The 9,628-nt window shown below is 51.3% G+C and overlaps 1 non-coding gene across 1 annotated transcript; it reads left to right on the top strand.

Moving 5' to 3' along the window:
• Trnas-aga (transfer RNA serine (anticodon AGA)) lies at positions 1 to 77 on the top strand. Its single transcript has one exon. It is a non-coding gene; the product is annotated as a tRNA-Ser (tRNA).
• The last annotated feature ends 9,551 nt before the right edge of the window (positions 78 to 9,628 follow it).

Below are 9,628 nucleotides of genomic sequence, written 5' to 3'. Positions count from 1 at the left end.
GCTTGGGTGGCTCAGTTGGTAGAGCACTTGCCCCAGAGAGGCAAAGGTCCCGAGTTCGAGTCTCGGTCCGGCACGCAGTTTTAATCTGCCAGGAAGTTTCATATCAGCGCACACTCCGCTGCAGAGTGAAAATCTCATTCTGGAAACATTCCCCAGGCTGTAGCTATGCCATGTCTCCGCAATATCCTTTCTTTCAAGAGTGCTAGTTCTGCAAGGTTCGCAGGAGAGCTTCTGTTAACTTTGGAAGGTAGGAGACGAGGTACTGGCAGAAATAAAGCTGTGAGCATGGGGCGTGTGTTGTGCTTGGGTGGCTCAGTTGGTAGAGCACTTGCCCGCGAGAGGCAAATGTCCCGAGTTTGAGTCTCGGTCCGGCACGCAGTTTTAATCTGCCAGGAAGTTTCATATCAGCGCACACTCCGCTGCAGAGTGAAGATCTCATTCTGGAAACATTCCCCAGGCTGTAGCTATGCCATGTCTCCGCAATATCCTTTCTTTCAGGAGTGCTAGTTCTGCAAGGTTCGCAGGAGAGCTTCTGTTAACTTTGGAACGTAGGAGACGAGGTGCTGGCAGAAGTAAAGCTGTGAGGATGGAGCGTGAGGCGTGATTGGGTGGCTCAGTTGGTAGAGCACTTGCCCCCGAGAGGCAAAGGTCCCGAGTTCGAGTCTCGGTCCGGCACGCAGTTTTAATCTGCCAGGAGGTTTCATATCTGCGCACACTCCGCTGCAGAGTGAAAATCTCATTCTGGAAACATTCCCCAGGCTGTAGCTATGCCATGTCTCCGCAATATCCTTTCTTTGAGGAGTGCTAGTTCTGCAAGGTTCGCAGTAGAGCTTCTGTTAACTTTGGAAGGTAGGAGACGAGGTACTGGCAGAAATAAAGCTGTGAGCATGGGGCGTGAGTTGTGCTTGGGTGGCTCGGTTGGTAGAGCACTTGCCCGCAAGAGGCAAATGTCCCGAGTTCGAGTCTCGGTCCGGCACGCAGTTTTAATCTGCCAGGAAGTTTCATATCAGCGCACACTCCGCTGCAGAGTGAAAATCTCATTCTGGAAACATTCCCCAGGCTTTAGCTATGTCATGTCTCCGCAATATCCTTTCTTTCAGGAGCGCTAGTTCTGCAAGGTTCGCAGGAAAGCTTCTGTTAACTTTGGACGGTAGGAGACGAGGTACTTGCAGAAATAAAGCTGTGAGCATGGGGCGTGAGTTGTGCTTGGGTGGATCGGTTGGTAGAGCACTTGCCCGCAACAGGCAAATGTCCCGAATTCGAGTCTCGGTCCGGCACGCAGTTTTAATCTTCCACGAAGTTTCATATCAGCGCACACTCCGCTGCAGAGTGAAAATCTCATTCTCGAAACATTCCCCAGGCTGTAGCTATACCATGTCTCCGCAATATCCTTTATTTCAGGAGTGCTAGTTCTGCAAGGTTCGCAGGAGAGCTTCTGTTAACTTTGGACGGTAGGAGACGAGGTACTAGCAGAAATAAAGCTGTGAGCATGGGGCGTGAGTTGTGCTTGGGTGGCTCGGTTGGTAGAGCACTTGCCCCCGAGAGGCAAAGGTCCCGATTTCGAGTCTCGGTCCGGCACGCAGTTTTAATCTGCCAGGAAGTTTCATATCAGCGCACACTCCCCTGCAGAGTGAAAATCTCATTCTGGAAACATTCCATAGGCTGTAGCTATGCCATTACCTTGCAATACCCTTTCTTTGAGGAGTGCTAGTTCTGCAAGGTTCGCAGTAGAGCTTCTGTTAACTTTGGAAGGTAGGAGACGAGGTACTGGCAGAAGTAAAGCTGTGAGCATGGGGCGTGAGTACTGCTTGGGTGGCTCGGTTGGTAGAGCACTTGCCTGCAAGAGGCAAATGTCCCGAGTTCGAGTCTCGGTCCGGCACGCAGTTTTAATCTGCCAGGAAGTTTCATATCAGCGCACACTTCTCAGCAGAGTGAAAATCTCATTCTGGAAACATTCCCCAGGCTGTAGCTATGCCATGTCTCCGCAATATCCTTTCTTTCAGGAGTGCTAGTTCTGCAAGGTTCGCAGGAGAGCTTCTGTTAACTTTGGAAGGTAGGAGACGAGGTACTGGCAGAAAAAAAGCTGTGAGGATGGAGCGTGAGTTGTGCTTGGGTGGCTCGGTTGGTAGAGCACTTGCCCGCAAGAGGCAAATGTCCCGAGTTCGAGTCTCGGTCCGGCACGCAGTTTTAATCTGCCAGGAAGTTTCATATCAGCGCACACTCCGCTGCAGAGTGAAAATCTCGTTCTGGAAACTATCCCCATGCTGTAGCTATGCCATGTCACCGCAATATCCTTTCTTTCAGGAGTGCTAGTTGTGCAAGGTTCGCAGGAGCGCTTCTGTTAACTTTGGAAGGTAGGAGACGAGGTACTGGCAGAAATAAAGCTGTAAGCATGGTGCGTGAGTTGTGCTTTGGTGGCTCAGTTGGTAGAGCACTTGCCCCCGAGAGGCAAAGGTCCTGAGTTCGAGTCTCGGTCCGGCACGCAGTTTTAATCTGCCAGGAAGTTTCATATCAGCGCACACACCGCTGCAGAGTGAAAATCTCAATCTGGAAACATCCCCAGGCTGTAGCTATGCCATGTCTCCGCAATATCCTTTCTTTCAGGAGTGCTAGTTCTGCAAGGTTCGCAGGAGAGCTTCTGTTAACTTTGGAAGGTAGGAGACGAGGTACTGGCAGAAGTAAAGCTGTGAGGATGGAGCGTGAGTCGTGCTTGGGAGGCTCAGTTGGTAGAGCACTTGCCCCCAAGAGGCAAATGTCCCGAGTTCGAGTCTCGGTCCAGCACGCAGTTTTAATCTGCCAGGAAGTTTCATATCAGCGCACACTCCGCAGCAGAGTGAAAATCTCATTTTGGAAACTTTCCCCAGGCTGTAGCTATGCCATGTCTCCGCAATATCCTTTCTTTCAGGAGTGCTAGTTCTGCAAGGTTCACAGGAGAGCTTCTGTTAACTTTGGAAGGTTGGAGACGAGGTACTGGCAAAAGTAAACCTGTGAGGATGGGGCGTGAGTCGTGCTTGGGTGGCACAGTTGGTAGAGCACTTGCCCCCAAGAGGCAAATGTCCCGAGTTCGAGTCTCGGTCCGGCACGCATTTTCAATCTGCCAGGAAGTTTCATATCAGCGCACACTCCGCAGCAGAGTGAAAATCTCATTCTGGAAACATTCCCCAGGCTGTAGCTATGCCATGTCTGCGCAATATCCTTTCTTTCAGGAGTGCTAGTTCTGCAAGGTTCGCAGGAGAGCTTCTGTTAACTTTGGAAGGTAGGAGACGAGGTACTGGCAGAAGTAAAGCTGTGAGGATGGAGCGTGAGTCGTGCTTGGGTGGCTCAGTTGGTAGAGCACTTGCCCGCGAGAGGCAAAGTTCCCGAGTTCGAGTCTCGGACAGCACGCAGTTTTAATCTGCCAGGAAGTTTCATATCAGCGCACACTTCGCTGCAGAGTGAAAATCTCATTCTGCAAACATTCCCCAGGCTGTGGCTATGCCATGTCTCCGCAATATCCTTTCTTTCAGGAGTGCTAGTTCTGCAAGGTTCGCAGGAGAGCTTCTGTTAACTTTGGAATGTAGGAGACGAGGTACTGGCAGAAATAAAGCTGTGAGCATGGGGCGTGAGTTGTGCTTGGGTGGCTCGGTTGGTAGAGCACTTGCCCGCAAGAGGCAAATGTCCCGAGTTCGAGTCTCGGTCCGGCACGCAGTTTTAATCTGCCAGGAAGTTTCATATCAGCGCACACTCCGCTGCAGAGTGAAAATCACATTCTGGAAACATCCCCCAGGCTGTAGCTATGCCATGTCTCCGCAATATCCTTTCTTTCAGGAGTGCTAGTTCTGCAAGGTTCGCAGGAGAGCTTCTGTTAACTTTGGAAGGTAGGAGACGAGGTACTGGCAGAAGTAATGCTGTGAGGATGGGGCGTGAGTTGTGCTTGGATGGCTCGGTTGGTAGAGCACTTGCCCGCGAGTGGCAAAGGTCCCGAGTTCGAGTCTCGGTCCGGCACGCAGTTTTAATCTGCCAGTAAGTTTCATATCAGCGCACACTCCGCTGCAGAGTGAAAATCTCGTTCTGGAAACATTCCCCAGGCTGTGGCTATGCCATGTCTCCGCAATATCCTTTCTTTCAGGAGTGCTAGTTCTGCAAGGTTCGCAGGAGAGCTTCTGTTAACTTTGGAATGTAGCAGACGAGGTACTGGCAGAAATAAAGCTGTGAGCATGGGGCGTAAGTTGTGCTTGGATGGCTCAGTTGGTAGAGCACTTGCCCGCGGGAGGCAAATGTCCCGAGTTCGCGTCTCGGTCCGGCACGCAGTTTTAATCTGCCAGGAAGTTACATGTCAGCGCACACTCCGCTGCAGAGTGAAAATCTCATTCTGGAAACATTCCCCAGGCTGTAGCTATGCCATGTCTCCGCAATATCCTTTCTTTCAGGAGTGCTAGTTCTGCAAGTTTGCAGGAGAGCTTCTGTTAACTTTGGAAGTTAGGAGACGAGGTACTGGCAGAGGTAAGCCTGTGAGGATGGAGCGTGAGTCGTGTTTGGGTGGCTAGGTTGGTAGAGCACTTGCCCGCGAGAGGCAAAGGTCCCGAGTTCGAGTCTCGGTCCGGCACGCAGTTTTAATCTGCCAGGAAGTTTCATATCAGCGCACACTCCGCTGCAGAGTGAAAATCTCATTCTGGAAACATTCCCCAGGCTGTAGCTATGCCATGTCTCCGCAATATCCTTTCTTTCAGGAGTGCTAGTTCTGCAAGGTTCGGAGGAGATCTTCTGTTAACTTTGGACGGAAGGAGACGAGGTACTGGCAGAAGTAAGGCTGCGAGGATGGAGGGTGAGTCGTGCTTGGGTGGCTCAGTTGGTAGAGCACTTGCCCGCGAGAGGCAAAGGTCCCGAGTTCGAGTCTCGGTCCGGCACGCAGTTTTAATCTGCCAGTAAGTTTCATATCAGCGCACACACCGCTGCAGAGTGAAAATCTCATTCTGGAAACATTCCCCAGGCTGTAGCTATGCCATGTCTCCGCAATATCCTTTCTTTCAGGAGTGCTAGTTCTGCGAGGTTCGGAGGAGAGCTTCTGTTAACTTTGGACGGAAGGAGACGAAGTACTTGCAGAAATAATGCTGTGAGGATGGGGCGTGAGTCGTGCTTGGGTGGCTCAGTTGGTAGAGCAATTGCCTGCGAGAGGCAAAGGTCCCAAGTTCGAGTCTCGGTCCGGCACGCAGTTTTAATCTGCCAGTAAGTTTCATATCAGCGCACACTCCGCTGCAGAGTGAAAATCTCATTCTGGAAACATTCCCCAGGCTGTAGCTATGCCATGTCTCCGCAATATCCTTTCTTTCAGGAGTGCTAGTTCTGCAAGTTTGCAGGAGAGCTTCTGTTAACATTGGAAGTTAGGAGACGAGGTACTGGCAGAAGTAAGGCTGCGAGGATGGAGGGTGAGTCGTGCTTGGCTGGCTCGGTTGGTAGAGCACATGCCCGCGAGAGGCAAAGGTCCCAAGTTCGAGTCTCGGTCCGGCACGCAGTTTTAATCTGCCAGTAAGTTTCATATCAGCGCACACTCCGCTGCAGAATGAAAATCTCATTCTGGAAACATTCCCCAGGCTGTAGCTATGCCATGTCTCCGCAATATCCTTTCTTTCAGGAGTGCTAGTTCTGCAAGTTTGCAGGAGAGCTTCTGTTAACTTTGGAAGTTAGGAGACGAGGTACTGGCAGAAGTAAGGCTGCGAGGATGGAGGGTGAGTCGTGCTTGGGTGGCTCAGTTGGTAGAGCACTTGCCCGCGAGAGGCAAAGGTCCCGAGTTCGAGTCTCGGTCCGGCACGCAGTTTTAATCTGCCAGTAAGTTTCATATCAGTGCACACTACGCTGCAGAGTGAAAATCTCATTCTGGAAACATTCCCCAGGCTGTAGCTATGCCATGTCTCCACAATATCCTTTCTTTCAGGAGTGCTAGTTCTGCAAGTTTGCAGGAGAGCTTCTGTTAACTTTGGAAGTTAGGAGACGAGGTACTGGCAGAAGTAAGGCTGCGAGGATGGAGGGTGAGTCGTGCTTGGGTGGCTCAGTTGGTAGAGCACTTGCCCGCGAGAGGCAAAGGTCCCGAGTTCGAGTCTCGGTCCGGCACGCGGTTTTAATCTGCCAGTAAGTTTCATATCAGCGCACACTCCGCTGCAGAGTGAAAATCTCATTCTGGAAACAATCCCCAGGCTGTAGCTATGCCATGTCTCCGCAATATCCTTTCTTTCAGGAGTGCTAGTTCTGCAAGGTTCGCAGGAGAGCTTCTGTTAACTTTGGACGGATGGAGACGAAGTACTTGCAGAAATAATGCTGTGAGGATGGGGCGTGAGTCGTGCTTGGGTGGCTCAGTTGGTAGAGCAATTGCCCGCGAGAGGCAAAGGTCCCGAGTTCGAGTCTCGGTCCGGCACGCAGTTTTAATCTGCCAGTAAGTTTCATATCAGCGCACACTCCGCTGCAGAGTGAAAATCTCATTCTGGAAACATTCCCCAGGCTGTAGCTATGCCATGTCTCCGCAATATCCTTTCTTTCAGGAGTGCTAGTTCTGCAAGGTTCGGAGGAGAGCTTCTGTTAACTTTGGACGGAAGGAGACGAAGTACTTGCAGAAATAATGCTGTGAGGATGGGGCGTGAGTCGTGCTTGCGTGGCTCAGTTGGTAGAGCACTTGCCCGCGAGAGGCAAAGGTCCCAAGTTCGAGTCTCGGTCCGGCACGCAGTTTTAATCTGCCAGTAAGTTTCATATCAGCGCACACTCCGCTGCAGAGTGAAAATCTCATTCTGGAAACATTCCCCAGGCTGTAGCTATGCCATGTCTCCGCAATATCCTTTCTTTCAGGAGTGCTAGTTCTGCAAGTTTGCAGCAGAGCTTCTGTTAACTTTGGAAGTTAGGAGACGAGGTACTGGCAGAAGTAAGGCTGCGAGGATGGAGGGTGAGTCGTGCTTGGGTGGCTCGGTTGGTAGAGCACATGCCCGCGAGAGGCAAAGGTCCCAAGTTCGAGTCTTGGTCCGGCACGCAGTTTTAATCTGCCAGTAAGTTTCATATCAGCGCACACTCCGCTGCAGAGTGAAAATCTCATTCTGGAAACATTCCCCAGGCTGTAGCTATGCCATGTCTCCGCAATATCCTTTCTTTCAGGAGTGCTAGTTCTGCAAGTTTGCAGGAGAGCTTCTGTTAACTTTGGAAGTTAGGAGACGAGGTACTGGCAGAAGTAAGGCTGCGAGGATGGAGGGTGAGTCGTGCTTGGGTGGCTCAGTTGGTAGAGCACTTGCCCGCGAGAGGCAAAGGTCCCGAGTTCGAGTCTCGGTCCGGCACGCAGTTTTAATCTGCCAGTAAGTTTCATATCAGCGCACACTCCGCTGCAGAGTGAAAATCTCATTCAGGAAACATTCCCCAGGCTGTGGCTATGCCATGTCTCCGCAATATCCTTTCTTTCAGGAGTGCTAGTTCTGCAAGGTTCGGAGGAGAGCTTCTGTTACCTTTGGACGGAAGGAGACGAAGTACTTGCAGAAATAATGCTGTGAGGATGGGGCGTGAGTCGTGCTTGGGTGGCTCAGTTGGTAGAGCAATTGCCCGCGAGAGGCAAATGTCCCGAGTTCGAATCTCGGACGGCACGCAGTTTTAATCTGCCAGGAAGTTTCATATCAGCGCACACTTCGCTTCAGAGTGAAAATCTCATTCTGGAAACATTCCCCAGGCTGTGGTTATGCCATGTCTCCGCAATATCCTTTCTTTCAGGAGTGCTAGTTCTGCAAGGTTCGCAGGAGAGCTTCTGTTAACTTTGGAAGGTAGGAGACGAGGTACTGGCAGAAGTAAAGCTGTGAGGATGGGGCGTGAGTTGTGCTTGGGTGGCTCGGTTGGTAGAGCACTTGCCTCCGAGAGGCAAAGGTCCCGAATTCGAGTCTCGGTCCGGCACGCAGTTTTAATCTGCCAGTAAGTTTGATATCAGCGCACACTCCGCTGCAGAGTGAAAATCTCATTCTGGAAACATTCCCCAGGCTGTGGCTATGCCATGTCTCCGCAATATCCTTTCTTTCAGGAGTGCTAGTTGTGCAAGTTTTGGAGGAGAGCTTCTGTTAACTTTGGACGGAAGGAGACGAAGTACTTGCAGAAATAATGCTGTGAGGATGGGGCGTGAGTCGTGCTTGGGTGGCTCAGTTGGTAGAGCAATTGCCCGCGAGAGGCAAATGTCCCGAGTTCGAATCTCGGACGGCACGCAGTTTTAATCTGCCAGGAAGTTTCATATCAGCGCACACTTCGCTTCAGAGTGAAAATCTCATTCTGGAAACATTCCCCAGGCTGTGGCTATGCCATGTCTCCGCAATATCCTTTCTTTCAGGAGTGCTAGTTCTGCAAGGTTCGCAGGAGAGCTTCTGTTAACTTTGGAAGGTAGGAGACGAGGTACTGGCAGAAGTAAAGCTGTGAGGATGGGGCGTGAGTTGTGCTTGGGTGGCTCGGTTGGTAGAGCACTTGCCTCCGAGAAGCAAAGGTCCCGAATTCGAGTCTCGGTTCGGCAAGCAGTTGTAATCTGCTAGGAAGTTTCATATCAGCGGATACTCCGCTGCAGAGTGAAAATCTCATTCTGGAAACATTCCCCAGGCTGTGGCTATGCCATATCTCCGCAATACCCTTTCTTTCAGGAGTCCTAGTTCTGCAAACTTCGCAGGAGAGCTTCTGTTAACTTTGGAAGGTAGGAGACGCGGTACTGGCAGAAGTAAAGCTGTGAGGATGGGGCGTGAGTCGTGCTTGGGTGGCTCAGTTGGTAGAGCACTTGCCCGCGAGAGGCAAAGGTCCCGAGTTCGTGTCTCGGTCCGGCACGCAGTTTTAATCTGCCAGAAAGTTTCATATCAGCGCACATTTCGCTGCAGAGTGAAAATCTCATTCTGGAAACATTCCCCAGGCTGTGGCTATGCCATTTCTCCGCAATATCCTTTCTTTCAGGAGTGCTAGTTCTGCAAGGTTCGCAGGAGAGCTTCTGTTAACTTTGGAAGGTAGGAGACGAGGTACTGGCAGAAGTAAAGCTGTGAGGATGGAGCGTGAGTTGTGCTTGGGTGGCTGGGTTGGTAGAGCACTTGCCTGCGAGAGGCAAAGTTCCCGACTTCGAGTCTCGGTCCGGCACGTAGTTTTAATCTGCCAGGAAGTTTCATATCAGCGCACACACCGCTGCAGAGTGAAAATCTCATTCTGGAAACATTCCCCAGGCTGTAGCTATGCCATGTGTCTGCAATATCCTTTCTTTCAGGAGTGCTAGTTCTGCAAGGTCCGCAGGAGGGCTTCTGTTAACTTTGGAAGGTAGGAAACGAGGTACTGACAGAAGTAAAGCTGCGACGATGGAGCGTGAGTTGTGCTTGGGTGCCTCGGTTGGTAGTGCACCTTCCCGCGTGAGGCAAATGTCCCGAGTTCGACTCTCGGTCCGGCCCGCAGTTTTAATCTGCTAGGAGGTTTCATATCAGCGCACAGTCCGCAGCAGAGTGAAAATCTCATTCTGGAAACATTCCCCAGGCTGTAGCTATGCCATGTCTCCGCAATATCCTTTCTTTCAGGAGTGCTAGTTCTGCAAGGTTCGCAGGAGAGCTTCTGTTAACTTTGGAAGGTAGGAGACGAGGTACTGGCAGAAGTAAAGCTGTGAGGATATAGCGTGAGTCGTGCTTGG

Source organism: Schistocerca serialis, unplaced genomic scaffold (genome assembly GCF_023864345.2).
Source record: "Schistocerca serialis cubense isolate TAMUIC-IGC-003099 unplaced genomic scaffold, iqSchSeri2.2 HiC_scaffold_1420, whole genome shotgun sequence".
Taxonomy (NCBI): Eukaryota; Metazoa; Arthropoda; class Insecta; order Orthoptera; family Acrididae; genus Schistocerca; species Schistocerca serialis.
Note: the sequence above shows the minus strand (reverse complement) of the source record. Positions and strands in the feature narration are given on the sequence as shown.